We start from the raw sequence: 15,916 nt of genomic DNA on the forward strand, positions 1-15,916 counted from the left end.
TCATTTAGTTTAGCAAAAGCTGGAAATGCCTTGACATTTGCAGTACACTGAAACAGTGGCTGGCTTGAAAAATCCCAAAATGATTTTCTGCAGGAGAGCCCTTTTGACTAATATGAGGTAAGTTGCCACAAATTAATAATGTGTAAAATCATCACCTTCTACTCTAAAATTTCTGGGATTATTTTTTGTCAGTTTGTTTATTTCAAGGAAGATAAAGATATTTACAATGAGCTAGAATACTATGAGTTTCTATTCTGAATCATTTAATATATGAAAAAAATGTTGAGCAGGTTAATTTTAAAAAATCATTTTATACTTAGGTATTTAGCAACTGTTTTATTTCTTAGGGTGTCTTATAAGACTGACAAAATATCTTCTGGTCTATTCAACATACAAGCATTCTGTAGAGTCTAATAATACAAGTTCCTGATTCAACTCCAACCGTGTGTGTGGTAGCTGCACATTCCATTCACACTGATTAGAGTCCAAAACTAAGTATAATCCCTAATAATTGCTTACCAATTCAATTTGCTTTCTGACTCAGTGTTCTAGTGAGACTCTTATTAAAAGTTCAGCAGCTTCTCTGCAACTCATTTTGTTAAATATGAAGAAAAAAGCAGCTTTGTGTTACTTAGCAATGACAAGGCACATTATCACAAAATGAAACGTGTTAATATCTATTCTTACTTAAAATGAGTTGCAGAATTTCTTCAACTTTTGTCAGAGCTTTAATTAGCATTTTAATAAGGGTATCTTATAAGACAGTAACATGGTAAAGAAGACAATGGCTAGCAAGAATTTCCATTATTAAAGAACACTTTTAGTCATTTGAAAGGGAAAAAAAGGCTTAAAATGGTTTGTTAAATACTAATTTTATACATTTGAAATCAGTGGTAACAGCTTTTCAGTCACAGTAGAACCAGATGTCATTGATGATGTGGATTCTTATTAACAAGCTAACTAAATTTGAATGAGAGATGAATAGGGTTTTATTTATGTGCCAATTTAATTCCTGCAGAATCTTATTTCTATTTTCATCATAAAATCAACCAACCACTCCAGCTAGCACTGCCTAGGCAGAGTTTAATGGTTAAAGTTTACATCTTGCCTTGTCCACTTATTAGTTATTAATATATCGTCAGTATCAACTTACTATCATTACTGAACATCAGTTTTTTATATGTAAAATAGGATAATTAAATACACTATAGTACTTGTCTTATGGGGTACAGTGAACACTAAACATTCTATATAATATACTTTGCACAGGACTGATTATGTAGTCAGTGATGATAAAAATAGAAGTTACTAGCATTGCTATCCTGTAAGTGGGCCCTTTTTCAAAATTTTTCTTCAGGCTTTTAATGAAATAGAAACAGTTTCCTTGAATGTTCCCCTACTCCCCACACACGTAAACACTAGTCATCATTTTATATCCAGCTCAAATGTTTACAGTGTCTCTAATGAATACTCTTCTGATCACTTCTGTAAATTTTTATTATCAATATCATATACTTTGCACTTGAAAAAGCCTTTCCTATTTATTAAAATGATTTTTCTATTACCGCTATATTACATATATATATTTCAAATTTTCATTTTTTCTTTTGAGTCTTGGTTCTTGTTGAGAATCTGATGAAAGCAATAAAACTTCTCCTTAAAAAGTCATCTATTTTTCTCTATATATATACATACACATATGTACATATGCATATGAGATATATGTATATGTACATATTTGCACACACACAGACACACAGGATTCTTGACACCCAATTTCATAGGAGTTCATAACCTACATCAAATCATCACATCTCTGGTTCAGCAAGGAGTTATTTAGGGGTTTATGAGCCCAGCTTTAAATATATTGGTGGAATATTTGGATTTCTAAAAACCTCAAGCTGGCATAAACTCAATTCTGCATGAGAAGACCCTGATTTCCTTTAGCTCCATGTTACAAGATAATGTAGATTTGATACAAAATACTTGGTAATTCAATGTGAAGTCAATTTGAGACAGGAAAAGTAAGGTTAATATAAGCTTGAAAAGACATGGGCTAAAGTCTTAAAAGGGTGCTCATGGAATATATCAGAAGATGAAGACAGAGCAAATGCAGATCTCATTGAGAAAAAAATGTAAGGTAAGTGAAAAAAGATATATCAATACGTTGCTTGTGTGGGAGGTACAAAGAAAAAGAAGTCTACAACAGATGTGCTGAAGCTCAGAAAATGACACTACAAAGTGTGGCATTTTGACATGCTAAGTACTTTGAACTAAAGAAGCAGCCTCAGAACCAAGATCTTTCTGAACTTGTCTTACCACTCCGTCTCTCTACCCTGTTTCTCCCCTAAAACTCTCAGAGAGCCTTTCTCTGAACTTTCCCTTATCTGACTAAGGGAAGTTCCTCCAGAAGGAATGCAATTGTTATGAACCCCTTCCCTGGAATCTAGATTAACCAGAGAAGATTATCTCATGTAGCAAGAGAGGAGACTGAAGGTCTTCCTGTCCAGGATACCATATTTAGAGAAGCTTTACATTCATTTTTCTGAGAGTTCATCAGACCATGTCTGTGCAAAAACCTGGACAATTCCAGTGTACACTAGGAAAAGTTTATTCAGCTTATTTCAGCTTTACAAGAACTTTCTCATCAAAGAAGCAGACAGGCTTCTTGGAAATCAGTGTGGGAAAGACAGTGAAGAGCCAAAGAGAGTGATGGAGAAAAGTGGTCCTATGTCTAATGCACTCGTGTGGAAAATTAACTGTTCACCCATCTAGGTCATTAGGACAACTTGAGAAGACTCAGGTAGGCTTAGTGATTAGGTTGCTCAAGTACAAATTCAGAAACCTCAATTTTGTTACTAGCTTTCTGCCTTTTGACCTTTTGAAAAAGTAATTTCAGATCTCATTTTCTCTGGCTCTTAAATAGAATCATAATTGTCCATAAGGCAATTTTAAGATACTCAGATGAATGATGTTACACATGTTTAAATGCAATTCTCTACTGATTTACTGGAAGACATATATTTCTTTATTTGAAAAGCGTTATATATTTTATTAGCCCTTACCATGTAAAAAAAAGTCTGAAATAAGCTACTAATAGAATCCCCAGTTTGCCAATATGTAAACTGAATAATAGCAGTGCAGATAAAAGGATCAGAAATCAGAGTTTCAGAAATCAAATACAGTGAGTTACTCCAAAAAAAAGACAGCAAATAATGACTTTGACACATTCCAACAATCTTAGAGCAAATAGAATAATGTCCACTGTATCTAATTATAATTAATAATAATAGGTAACACAACAAACTGATTATGTGCAGGTACTATTCTAGGCATTTTGCATATATTCATTCAAGTATTCTCACAACAACCCTTTGAGGTATATAGTATTGCTCCATTTTACATTGAGGAATCTGAGACACAAATGACTAATACACTTGAGATCAATAAGTGCCAGAGCCAGGATTTGAACCTGAAAAAAACAGATTCAGAATCCAGGCTTGTACCAATTCTCTATACTACATATCAAAAATCCATGAAGTTACCTACCAGCTAACTTCAACTGTTTAAAAATTGGTTAAAAATCTTTGTTTTTAAAAATGAGATAACATTTATTTAATTTGTATAATGTGTAAGGTGCTGAGCTTTACATTGGTTGGATGAAAAGGATTAAAAGGCAGTGTTGTTTTCTTGCTATTTTCTATATTCTAGCCATAAGAATACAACTTTAATTTCCTGGTAACATTATAGGGCATAAAAGAGCAAATTAGTATAGTCAGATATTTACTACTAAAATAGCTAAATTACCCAGTTGCTCAACATTTATTGATTACTTGACAATGTAGACTGGGCCTTAACTTTGTGAAACAAAAACAGCTCCATAAAGATTACTTGTTTGTTTGTTTCTTTATGATTACTCCTTTAAACTCTACTTATTTAAAACTCACATGCATCTCAAAAAAATACTGGGAGTAACACTTTGCAGTTTAGAAATGTTCAATAATAGCCAATATATTTTAATTGGTGATGTGTTAACGAGTGATTCAAAACATATTTGACCCCAAATATTTGTAACAAATCAATATATATTTAAACTAATTTAAAGAAAGAGTATAGATTCAGATTCACAGCTCTTAGCCAGTGTCTAATCCACAGCCACAGGCCATTCCTCCTAATTAAAACTTGGCTTCATACTATGCTAGGATATGCTAATAGATTTAAAGAAGTGTTTATTTATGTGAATACATCTCAACAACTTCTTATAAATTTGTTTCCTAAGTGAATACATAAATATTATTTATTGAAATGCTTATAGGTTTTCTTCTTTAGTATTCTAATCAAAATGGGTTGCCCAAATTGCTTCCATAAGCAATACTTTCCAAATCACTTTACCAGCTGAAAGTGGCTTCTAGGCAAAACAATGCATTACTTTGTATCTAGTTACTCTTATGTAGAATGAAAAAGATTTTGAGAAGATCACTTCACTAAAGTTTTTAAAAGACCACAAATACCACATACGTTATTTTACATTTCAAATTATGACGAACTATGTTGTCTGATTTCCACTTTAAAATCTTATAAGCAGAAGAAAAATTTATTATATTCTTTCCCCAATGCCAACAAACTGCATATAGATACTTAAGATTCTGTTCAACTTGCTAGAAATGAGACTCGATCAATATAATTAATCAAAATTATATGTATATTTGGCTGCCAGTGGCTACAATTTGTGTTTAGGATAGTACTTATGTAGTTTGGACATATTTGAAAGACTTAACATCACAATTTTTAAACAACCTTAATTGCAATGTGAGATAAGCATTGGTGTTCTTAGGATAGTATGCCATATGTTAGATTGCCACTGAAGTCTCTTTCTTAAATTACAGATTATTCCATAAAGCATAATGCACCAGAAATGACAGACTTTGATTCCAAAAGATAATTCATCCATGATATGAGACTACAGATTGTAGGGATTGAGCTCAGTAGCATAAAGTTGCAAATCAAACAGAAAACACATCGTATCTGTTTTTCTTTGATAATTGCATGTTTAGAGGAATACACAGTTTCATATAATAAAGACTCAGTAACTATAGACAGGCCAACCTAATAAGACATTTAGAAGTAATACACATAAGAATGTGATTTAAATCAATAAGAGCCTCTTCATTATGTACGATGGAATACACGTTTTATTTTAAAAAGAATAGATAGAATAAAACCTGTGTTGTATCACAAAACAGAATAGCCACAGGATCTAAATTCCCCAAAGAGATTTCCATGGTTGAAATAAATGTTTATTTCTGCTCTGTGAACAAGGACATGTCAGAGTTTTCTACGGAGTACCCGGGGAAATGAATATATCTTTTCACTTCTATTAGATGTTACAACTTCATGCCAATGGAACAGAAAAAGGTGCCATTTGTGGGTTTCTTCTGACAGAATGAACACCATAAAAATATTAATAAAGAAGTTTGTGCTAATTTTCTGTGATCCTTAGCTGTTTCTACCATTGCAACATAATAAATCTTGATTTTTTTTTATATTGGATATTGGACATTGGTAGCACTTCGAAGATAATACACCAATAGTCTCAATTTGATTTTTGAATGGACATATTAAAAAGCCCTCCATTATCCTTAGTTATAAGGAGAAAAGCTACCAATTTATATAGTAAGCAAGGTTTACTTTCAAAAGGAGCTGATGTATAGGGCTGCTGATTGACCTCATGCTTCTTTGCTACATGTGTTAGTTATGTTTATTTTTTTACAAGGTATTTCTACAACTATCTCAAGAGCAACTTCTTTGCTGCACTACCAATACAGAGTGTGATGCTGCACACAGAATTGGCATGTATGATACGACTTTGTTAAATTCATGCTATTAGCAGTTCAGAATAGTTGCGTGGAATTAAAACATCTGTGTCTAAGTCCAGTTATGCCGCTTCAAGCTTTAAAGCATGGGATCAGTTTTTTCATCTGCATAAAAAGGATAATGATAATGAAATACGTTGTTATGATGGTCAAATGTGGTAATATATGAGAAAGTGCCTTGTTAACTCTAAAGTGATGTAGAACTAAGTATTATTTGGGATATGCATTTAGCTATGTAACTATTCATTTTAAATTTTACATCTCATTATATTTTGTAAAATGCTTTGCATTCGTATAAATTGTTTTTGCTATAAGCTTTCATTCATGCAAAAGAAGTCTCAAAAGCTCTGAGGTTTAATTATTTCATATTTAAGCATCACTAAAGTCTACCACAATTTCACTAAGTCAGGAACTAATTATATGGATTCATTTTTGTCACCAATCATGTATGTGCAAAAAAAAATAAAAAACACCTTTGATATTTATCAAGGTTATTTGTGATTGTAAAGGGCCCAATATTAAATGAACTGGTTTTGAAACTATAAATTTGTTCCAAAATAATGTTAGTAAGTTCCTCACCACAAAATAAAACAAGTATGAATTGAGAGGTACAATCTCTGAAAACAGTCTCTATCACAAATAATTTTTTTGAGCCCCTAAAAATTATTAGTACTATAAGAAAAAAAAGTCAGTGATTATTCCATATCACATAATAGGGTATTCTAAAAATTGGGCAAAAAACTTTACTGTACGATATTGCCATCTGAGATTTTTTTTTTCTTGAAACTACACAAGAAAATAGCAGGCATCTCTTATTCTGTTCAATGGAGGTATTAACTTTAGAGCTACCTGTCTTGAAGAACAGGACTTGAATTGAACTCTTCAATTAGTTGGGATTTAACTTTTTGGGCTCAATGTAGTACTGAAGAAATGCATTCAGGCAGAAAGCCAATTTAGGTCTTATAGATTTCCTGTTCTTGGGACTACTAGACTTCTATCCAGAGGCCAAGTTCTATTTTTTATTGTTTTATAAAACATAAAATAAAAAGAGGTGCCGTTACACTTCCCTACATATTTATCTGACATTCTACACACACATAAGATTAAATTATCAAGCAAATTATTATTTTGAGAGCAATTTTTCTTACACCCTTCATGCTACTTCTGACAGCCTAGGACTCCTCACTACTCTATCTCCCCACAGATACAACACTTCAGTGAGGTCCTTTCTGCCTTAGCAGTGTTTGCCTATCTAATATCTCTCATCTTCTGCATAAAAAGAAACATATATGTGTGGTATTAAATTTTAAGAAAATTTCAGTGACTTATTATTAATATTACAGATGTCAGAACAAAAGCAACAAAATAAAAAGACTATAGGAAAACATAGCAGGCATATGTTCAAGGTCATTTTTGAAATCATAGTCTGTGTCATTGGTCATGATTGACAGTAAAGAAATGCAGGCAGAAAACGTGAGCATAAAGTCTTATTTCTAAAGCTAAAACGAAAACCCGATATTTTTGGTAGAAGTGAAAGACAAATATTTGCCATAAGAGGTAGATCAGTGGCCATCTGAATAACTGTATCTATACACAGGTATTTCTAATTAATAATTCGGTGTAGAGAAATCTCAAATGGAGAGCCAAAGAAGCCTGTTTTTTTCTATATTGTACATATTTTAATTAATTTCATAGATTAAAGTCTTCAAAGGATACTGACAAAATTTTCACATGTGAAGCTTAGTTTGCGATAGGCTTTTATGGGAGGAAAGAGGTAAATGGTGGACTAAGTAAACAAAGAGACAAACCAACAAACAAAATAAAATAGAAAATAAACAAAAAAAAGAAAAAAAGACTTACCTAACTAAAATGCCAATTTTACTTTTTACTGTACTTTTTCTAGGAGATTTCTGAGAGAGTTTAAGAAAATATAAACAAGAGATAGTCATGCTAACTTTTAGAAGAGATGACATCTGTTGAATTCTTATTTGTTGATGAAATTGCTTTGGAAACATCTGCTTCTCTGTTACTCCCTGGAAGTGACAGTATGATGCAAAGAACACTGTACCTGATTCCTGGTAAATTCTAGATAAATATACATTAAGAAACAGTACAAATAAAGACATATCCCTCCCTGTTTAACCCTGCCTATCTTTCACTCATTCTAAGTCATGGCAAAGTGGATGTAGAATAGGTATTGGAATAAGGTAGTTACAAATGCCATTTATAAATACCAGCTATGACTGTGTCACTAGTTTCAGAAGTATGGACTAAAATAATTATGAAAATGTGTGCCAGATGTGGTGGCTCACACCTGTAATCTCAGCTACTCAAGAGGCCAAGGTGGCAGAATCCCTCGAGACTAGGGACTTGAGGCTGCAGTGAGCTACAATCATGCCCTTACACTCCTGCCTGAATGATAGAATCAGACTTTGTCTCTAAAAAAAAAAAAAAGAAAGAAAAAGGAAAATATATTCATTACTTTGATTTAAATATGTTTGTATATATGTTAACCAAATATTTTTCTACTCTCACATTTTCCTCATACATAACACAGGATTTGTTAATGGTATTTAACTTTACTCTTAGTATTTCTGTTGCAGAATGTTTACGTGTGAATCAACTAGAGGAATAAACATCACCTAAAGACAAAACAGGATCTTTGTATACATCTTCTGGGAAGGAGCTGTTATCATTTCCACAAGGCCAATTGCATCATTCAGATAAAAACATTATATTGTTGTCTTTATTTGGAAGTAAAATATATTTTAAAGAGATGTGAATGATTATAAAGTTTATAATAGGTATACTGTGATGACTTTGTCAAACGTTAACTTGACTAGGCTGAATGATATTTCCTAGAATTCCCTTTCCTTTGTTTTCTATTAAGGAGGGAATGTTTTCTGGTAGACCATGTAATAGAGATAGAAGTTCTTCTTTTTTACACATTAATTCATTATTACAGTTTAATGAATCTTAAATGAAAAAAAAACCCTCTTCCAGAAGCATTTACTAACACTTTCAGGTATATGAGAATGGAATAATTTTCAGAAACTGGGCTTTCTGTATTTTCCCTGTTTGCTATTTCAGACCAATTCCCTACCCTTCTCCATCCTTCTCCATGCCCTGGGAAACCGACTTTTATAGACTGCAAAAGTATGCTCTCTTACACTTTGGTTTCTTATTGAGGTCAAGTAATAAAAATCACTGCCAAAAAACTGGAAGGCAGAAGGACAGTGAGATGGTGCATTTATTCCACTCTGATGGGCAATATATTCATCTATATTGATGGTTGTCTCCTAACATTTTTAATAACCACATTCTTTGACCCTTGCAATCTAGAGTGGTGTAAGCTGTTTTCTGTTGCTAGTCTTAATATACCTTGCAATCCCTTTTTGGTTTTATGTAACCCTACCCATAGCTTTGTAAATATTCTCTTTGTTGATCTCTTCCAAATTACCATATTTGAATGTACTTAACTTGCTGGGATCTGGACCTACACTGAAATGGCACTGGGAAATTGAATTATAAAGCTGATGTATAGGATTGGCTTCCTTACTTGTTTGAAGAGTGTGCAGAAAACTGACCTGGCAGGGAGAAACAGGACATAGGTAATCTGTGGCATGTCATGACTTCATATTTCTCAAATTATTACCAGTGGTTGCAGGATACAAGCTTCAGGAAGAGACAAAACATTGGGAGATCAAGACACTGTAACATTTAGTTGCCAAGATTATAATTCTAATTGTAAGGAGCACAGCATGAAACATCTGCCTTGAATTACCTGAGAACACGTACTCAGGAAAAAGATAAATGTGAAGGCTTTCAATAACAAACAGAAAAAAATGGGCGGGAAAAAAGAAACCATGAAACCACTATGACAACTTTTAAGAAGCAGTCCATATCTTTTAATGTCCTTGAGACTACTGAAGTTAATAGTAGCAGACACTAGATAGCTGCGCTTCAACATCAGAAAAAAAGTGGGCAGAATGGCCACTATGAGCCACAGAGACTGAATACTAATTAGAGTGCTTTGACATACAGTCATCTTTAATGATGGCTAATTAATCATGGGATACTAAGTATTGGAATAGATTGATGCCTTACTAAGGTACTATACAGGATGTGGTATGTGTCTTAAAATATAGGCTCTATAGAGTTGTATTTCTCACAAAGCCCACCAGGACAGCTGTGCAAACCAATAGATGGTGTTTAGAGTGACTGCCTTACGATTATACCTAATAAATGACAAATAATTTGTGACCTTGGGCTCGGTAAATTAGAAGATCATAAAACTCAGGACAGGAAGATTTTCACAAAGAAATGCAAACGCTATTTTTATTTTCTCATCTCTCTAAACCAGTAGCTAGAGAAAGAGATATTGGCTAAGGATATTTATTTCAATTTCCAAGAGGAATTTGGGCCTTGATAGTTAATGAGGGCAAGGAAGACTACACCTGGAAACCAAGAGATTCATTGAGGCACTTCTTAGTATTTCCTTAGCCAAGAGTTTTTGTCAAAAAAAAAAAAAATGTCAACTCAGTAAAAACAAGTCATTAATAATTTGTATCATGTAGGAATGGATCTGTGGTTCACGTCACTGTTTAAAGAACCCTGTCTAGCTAAGGTCCTTATAGAAGGAAAGAGGTCAGTGGAACACATATAAAATATCCTGAGAGTCATTATCAATTTTTGCCTTACAACTAGCAGAGAAGCAGGTTTTATAACAACAACGACTTATGTAAATTTATCATTTTATTTACGCTTCTATAACACTTTATATAAAATGCACAGATGATAGTCACCATGATACATTTCAGGCAAGAATATGATGAATGAAACTAATAATTATGTAGTAGTTAACAAGTGCCAATCTGTGGAAGTGTGTGTGTGTGTGTGTGTTGTGTGTGTGTGTGCTACATCTTTGTGGAAACTTTTTTGAGAGAATCTGGTAAAATATCAGTAGTACATGTGAAGGGCAGAAGGAATGGTTTTCTATATATTTTCCTATCCGCCCTTCCAAATCCATTTTTCACCTTGATTATGCCTTTCCAAGCTAATCTTTATGTATTGAATCAGCATTTCCTTTGATGCCTGCCTTCTGGTTAGATTTGTTAAATGGAAGGCAAATGTAGGAGATTAGACTTAAAAACAGAGTAAGATCAGAATATTTATTATCCCTGTTTACTTTCTGTGGGGCTACAGTTGTGTTCTTCAACCAAAGGCCACAACTCCTGTTGGTCAGCACAATGACAGTTCTTCTGAATTCTGGTAACCTTGCATAGGTGGGTAGTAGCAGTTCTTTACTTTTGATAGCCCTAAGATTTTTCATTGTTGATTTCCAGTAACCTTTCACACAACTTTTGTGGGTTTCCAGTAATCCTTCACCTTTCTGTGAATAGCTCTTCATTGAAATCTACTACCTTGAGCGATGACACTGACATAACACTGTTGAAAAAGTAAAAATTCACAGACAATCTATTGAAATAATGAGAAAAATAAGTTTTTATCTGCCTAGATTTGGTTTCCTTAGATCATCACCTGCATTTTACCTTTCTAAATCTTTAATTTACTTTTAAATTAAAAATTATGAAATAGTATGTACAGAAGAGTGTGAAACGATATAAAATTATAAAGCAAAAAATGCAAGTTCCATTTAATCACCTACACTCTCACTAATGACACCCCACTTCACCCTGACACTTCTTGTACACAGAAAAAGCTATTGTTATTTTAGCCTTTCAGATTTTTTCTCTATGCATGATTTCTGTTGCTGGGTAACAATTTACCAAAAACTTAGTGGCTTGAAACACCGCCTTTCTCTAGGTCAGCAGTCTAGTTGTGAGTTTCCATTCATGGTTTCAAGATAAATAATGAAACCAAGGTGTCAGCCAGGCTGTATTCTCCCCTGGAGGCTTAAATAGGGATGAATCTGACTGCAGGATTCCTCTGGTTGTTGGCAGGCAGAATTTATCACCTTATAGGTATGGAATTCATGGAGTCTTGCTTCTTCAAAGCCAATAATGAAGAGAGAAAGAGAAAGAGGGAGTTGGAGAGAAACAGAGAGGGAGGAAAGGGAGGGGAGAGAGAGAGAGAGAGAGAGAGAGAAAGAGAGAGGGGGAGAGAGAGAGAGAATGTCCATGGCTCTGAATCACTGAACTCTAGAACTTCTTCAAAAGATTTCACTTGATTATGTCAGGCTCATAAAGGAAAATCTAGTTTTGATTATCTTAAAGTCACAGTTGGACATTTCTTTAAGTTTCTTTAGGTTGCATAAAATTGTTTGTTACTCAAGTAATTCATGGATTTACTGAATAATTTAAATTTTAGGAAATTTTAGAAAATTTTCTTTAATGAGACCAACATGTTTTTAAACTGTCCTTAGAAGGTCAATATCATTAAAATGGTCATACTGCCCAAACAATTTACAAATTCAATGCTACTCCTATCAAAACACCAATGCCATTTTTTACAGAATTAGAGAAAACTATTTTAAAACTTATATAGAACGACAAAAGAACTTGAATAGACAAAACAATCCTAAGCCAGAACAAAGCCCAAGGCATTACATTACCCAACTTCAAACTATACTGTAAGGCTACAGTAACCCAAACAGCCTGGCACTGGTACAAAAAAAGGCAGGCCAATGAAACAGAACAGAAAATCCAGAAATAAAGCCACACAGCTACAATGATCCAATCTTTGACAAAGTCAACAAAAATAAACAGTGAAGGAAAGGACTTATTTAGTAAATGGTGCTGGCCATTTGCAGAAGAATAAAGCTGGACCCCTACCTTTCACCATGTATAAAAATTAACTTAAGGTGTACTAAAGATACAAATGTAAGACCTCAAACTATAAAAATCCTGGACGAAAACCTAGGAAATATCCTTCTTGACATCAGCTTTGGCAAAGAATTTATGGCTAAGTCCCCGAAAGCAATGGAAACAAAACAGAAATTGACAAGTGGGACCTAGTTAAACTAAAGAGCTTCTGCAAAGCAAAAGAAACTATCAATTGAATAAAAAGACAACCTACAGAATGGGAAAAAATTCACAAAATATGCATCTAACAAAAGTCTAATATGCAGAATGCAAGGAACTTAAATCAACCAGCAAAACACAAATAATCCAGTTTAAAAATAGGCAAAGGACATGATCGGACACTTCTCAAAAGAAGACATACAAACTGCAAACATATAAACTAAATGCTCATCATCACTGTATCATCAGAGAAATGCAAATCAAAACCACATTGAGATACTGTCTTATACTAGTCAGAATGGTGATTTGTTTAAAAGTCAAAAACTAACAGATGCTGGCAAGGCTGAGGAAAAAAGGAAATATTTATACACTGTTGGTGGGAATGCAAGTTAGTTCAGCCACTGTGGAAAGCAGTTTGGAGATATCTCAGAGAACTACCATTCAACTCAGCAATCCCATTACTCTGTATATACCAGAAGGAAAATGAATAGTTCTACAAAAAAGACACATGTGCTCATATGTTCATTGCAGTGCTATTCACAATAGCAAAGACATGGAATCAACCTAGGTGCCCATCAATGGTAAAAGAAAAAGAAAATGTGGTACATATACAACCTAGAATAGTATGCAGCCATAAAAAAATCATGTCCTTTACAATAAAATGGATGCAGCTGGAGGCCATTATCCTAAGCAAATATACATAAGAACAGAAAACCAAATGTTGTCACTTATAAGTGGGAACTAAATATTTGGTACACGTACACATAAAGATGTGAATAATAGAAACTGAGGACTATGAGAAGTGGAAAGGAGGAAAGTGGACTGGAGTGAAAAACTACCTATTGGGTACTATGCTCATCATCTGGGTGACAGGATTATCCATTTCTAAACCTCAGCATCATGCAACATACCAATGTAACAAACCCTTTGAATTTAAAATAAAAGATGAAAAAAATTACATAAAATGTCTTAATATTTTTACTGAAGATAAACATGATTAATGTTATCTGTCTATCATCTGTCAGTTATTTTACTAAGTATACATAGTGTCTTTTCACTTTTTAAAGTATAAATGATATAAAACACACACCAAAAATTTATACTTCTATGCAAAGTATGGATATATATACTCACTTTTAATAGCTATACAGTATCATATTATATAGATGGGCTATAATTTTTATATCCACTCTCCTAATGTGTGCAAGTATTGAGTTTTAATACTTTCTTTTCCAGCCAATGCTAATGTGTGTTTTTTTATACTTATTTCCTTAGGATAAATTTTTTAATATTATTCACACGCTTAATACCATTGAGTTATTACCTAAATTGCCAAATTTCTATTTAGAAAGATTATGCCAGTTTGAACCCATAAACAATATTCAGTAAGTTCATTATTCACAATTCTCTAATTTTTTGCCAATCTAATGATAAAAATCATATCTCATTTGTTTATATCTTTTTAATGCTGTTTGAACATTTTTCTTAAATTAGGAGATTTGCTTATCTTCTTTATTTAGCATCTCTTATTATCCTAATTAACTTTTGTATAGGAAAAATAAATATTTATTGACTTAGAAGGAAAGCATGTAAATATTAATAACCAAAATTTTGGTCATAATTCTGCAAATATGTTTTCCTGTTTGGGTATATCATTTTACTGTTTTAAAACAATTTCTGTTTTTTAATTATTATGTGTGGCTTTTATTGTATGGATGATTTTGGTCAGAGTTAATTTGCATGTTGTTAAGTAAAGAGTTTTTTTTACATTTTTTCCTTTCATTTTATAGTTAAAAATTCTCTGCAAAAATTATGTAGTCACATATATTTTCCTAGTTGGTAATTATGAGTTTTTTCTTTTTCTTGTGTTAAAATAATGCTTAGAAACATACTTTAAAAACACAAAATAGCTCATTATTTTGTTCTTCCACACTAGAAATATATGAATATATACATACATATACACATACATTCATGTTTCTGTATGTGTGTATATATTCAGCTTTCACTCATAATGACAAACCCTAATTTGTTTCTAAATTTTTATGTCATATAGAAATTTGTCTTAGCTTTATATATATATATATATAATTTATCTACAAATAAATATACACTCATTTTTTATGTTCTAAATATTGATCTTTGTTCACCTAACAATACCTGTTGGGCATTTTTCTGTGTGAATGCATAGGACACAAACTATTTTTAGTGACTGTACAGTTATGCATCATCTAGCAATGGGAATAGTTCTGAGAAATGCATAGTTAGGCAATCTCATCATTGTGTGAACACCTTAGAGTGTACTTATGCAAACCTAGATTGTCTAGCCTACTACACACTTAGGCTATATGGTATAGTCTATTGCTCCTAGGCTACAAAGGTGTACAGTATGTTATTATACGAAGGACTGTAGGCAGTTGTCATACAGTGGTATTTGTGTATCTAAGCATATAAAAGGTACAGTTAAAATACAGTAAGAAAGATAAAAAATGGTGCAGCTGTATAGGGCAGCTCCATTATAATCTTATGGAACCACCATCATATATACAATCTGTTGTTCACCAAAATGTCATTATGCAGTACATGACTATATACCATTTCTTATAATGCATATATCACAATTTATTTATCCATTCACCTATTTATTAAAATTTAAATAGTTTCCAATTTTTTGCTACCATATGTTTATATGTACTAGCGGCTTCATTTTGACAAAATGAATTTCTAGAATGTTTATTTTGATAAACATCTACAAATATGTATTACAAACTACTAAAATTTGCTATTTTGTAGTGGGATTATGACAGCATTTTTCTTCATGCATTATGTATTTTATTATTCATATTCTTTATATTTTACTATTTACTAGTGGATTTTTCTGCAATGAAAAAGAATATTTGTTTCAAATTATGAAGGGTCTCCAAGTAAATACAGTGATTCAACATGTATATTGAATGAACCTCTTCCTCAATGTCCTCTTAAAGAAAAGAAAAGAGACTTTTCTTAAATTCAGGAATACACAATGATGAAGAGAACAGACAAGACAAGAGCAAGAAAAGA

General features: G+C 32.7%; 1 long non-coding RNA gene across 1 annotated transcript in view; it reads left to right on the top strand.

Annotated features, from left to right (window-relative positions):
• LOC105737809 overlaps positions 1-118 on the top strand; it is a 74,104-nt gene extending 73,986 nt beyond the window's left edge. The window contains exon 4 of the long non-coding RNA XR_001113503.1: positions 9-118. This is a non-coding gene — a long non-coding RNA (uncharacterized LOC105737809). The remainder of the gene's footprint in view (positions 1-8) is intronic.
• The last annotated feature ends 15,798 nt before the right edge of the window (positions 119-15,916 follow it).

Source organism: Nomascus leucogenys, chromosome 18 (assembly GCF_006542625.1).
Source record: "Nomascus leucogenys isolate Asia chromosome 18, Asia_NLE_v1, whole genome shotgun sequence".
NCBI lineage: Eukaryota > Metazoa > Chordata > Mammalia > Primates > Hylobatidae > Nomascus > Nomascus leucogenys.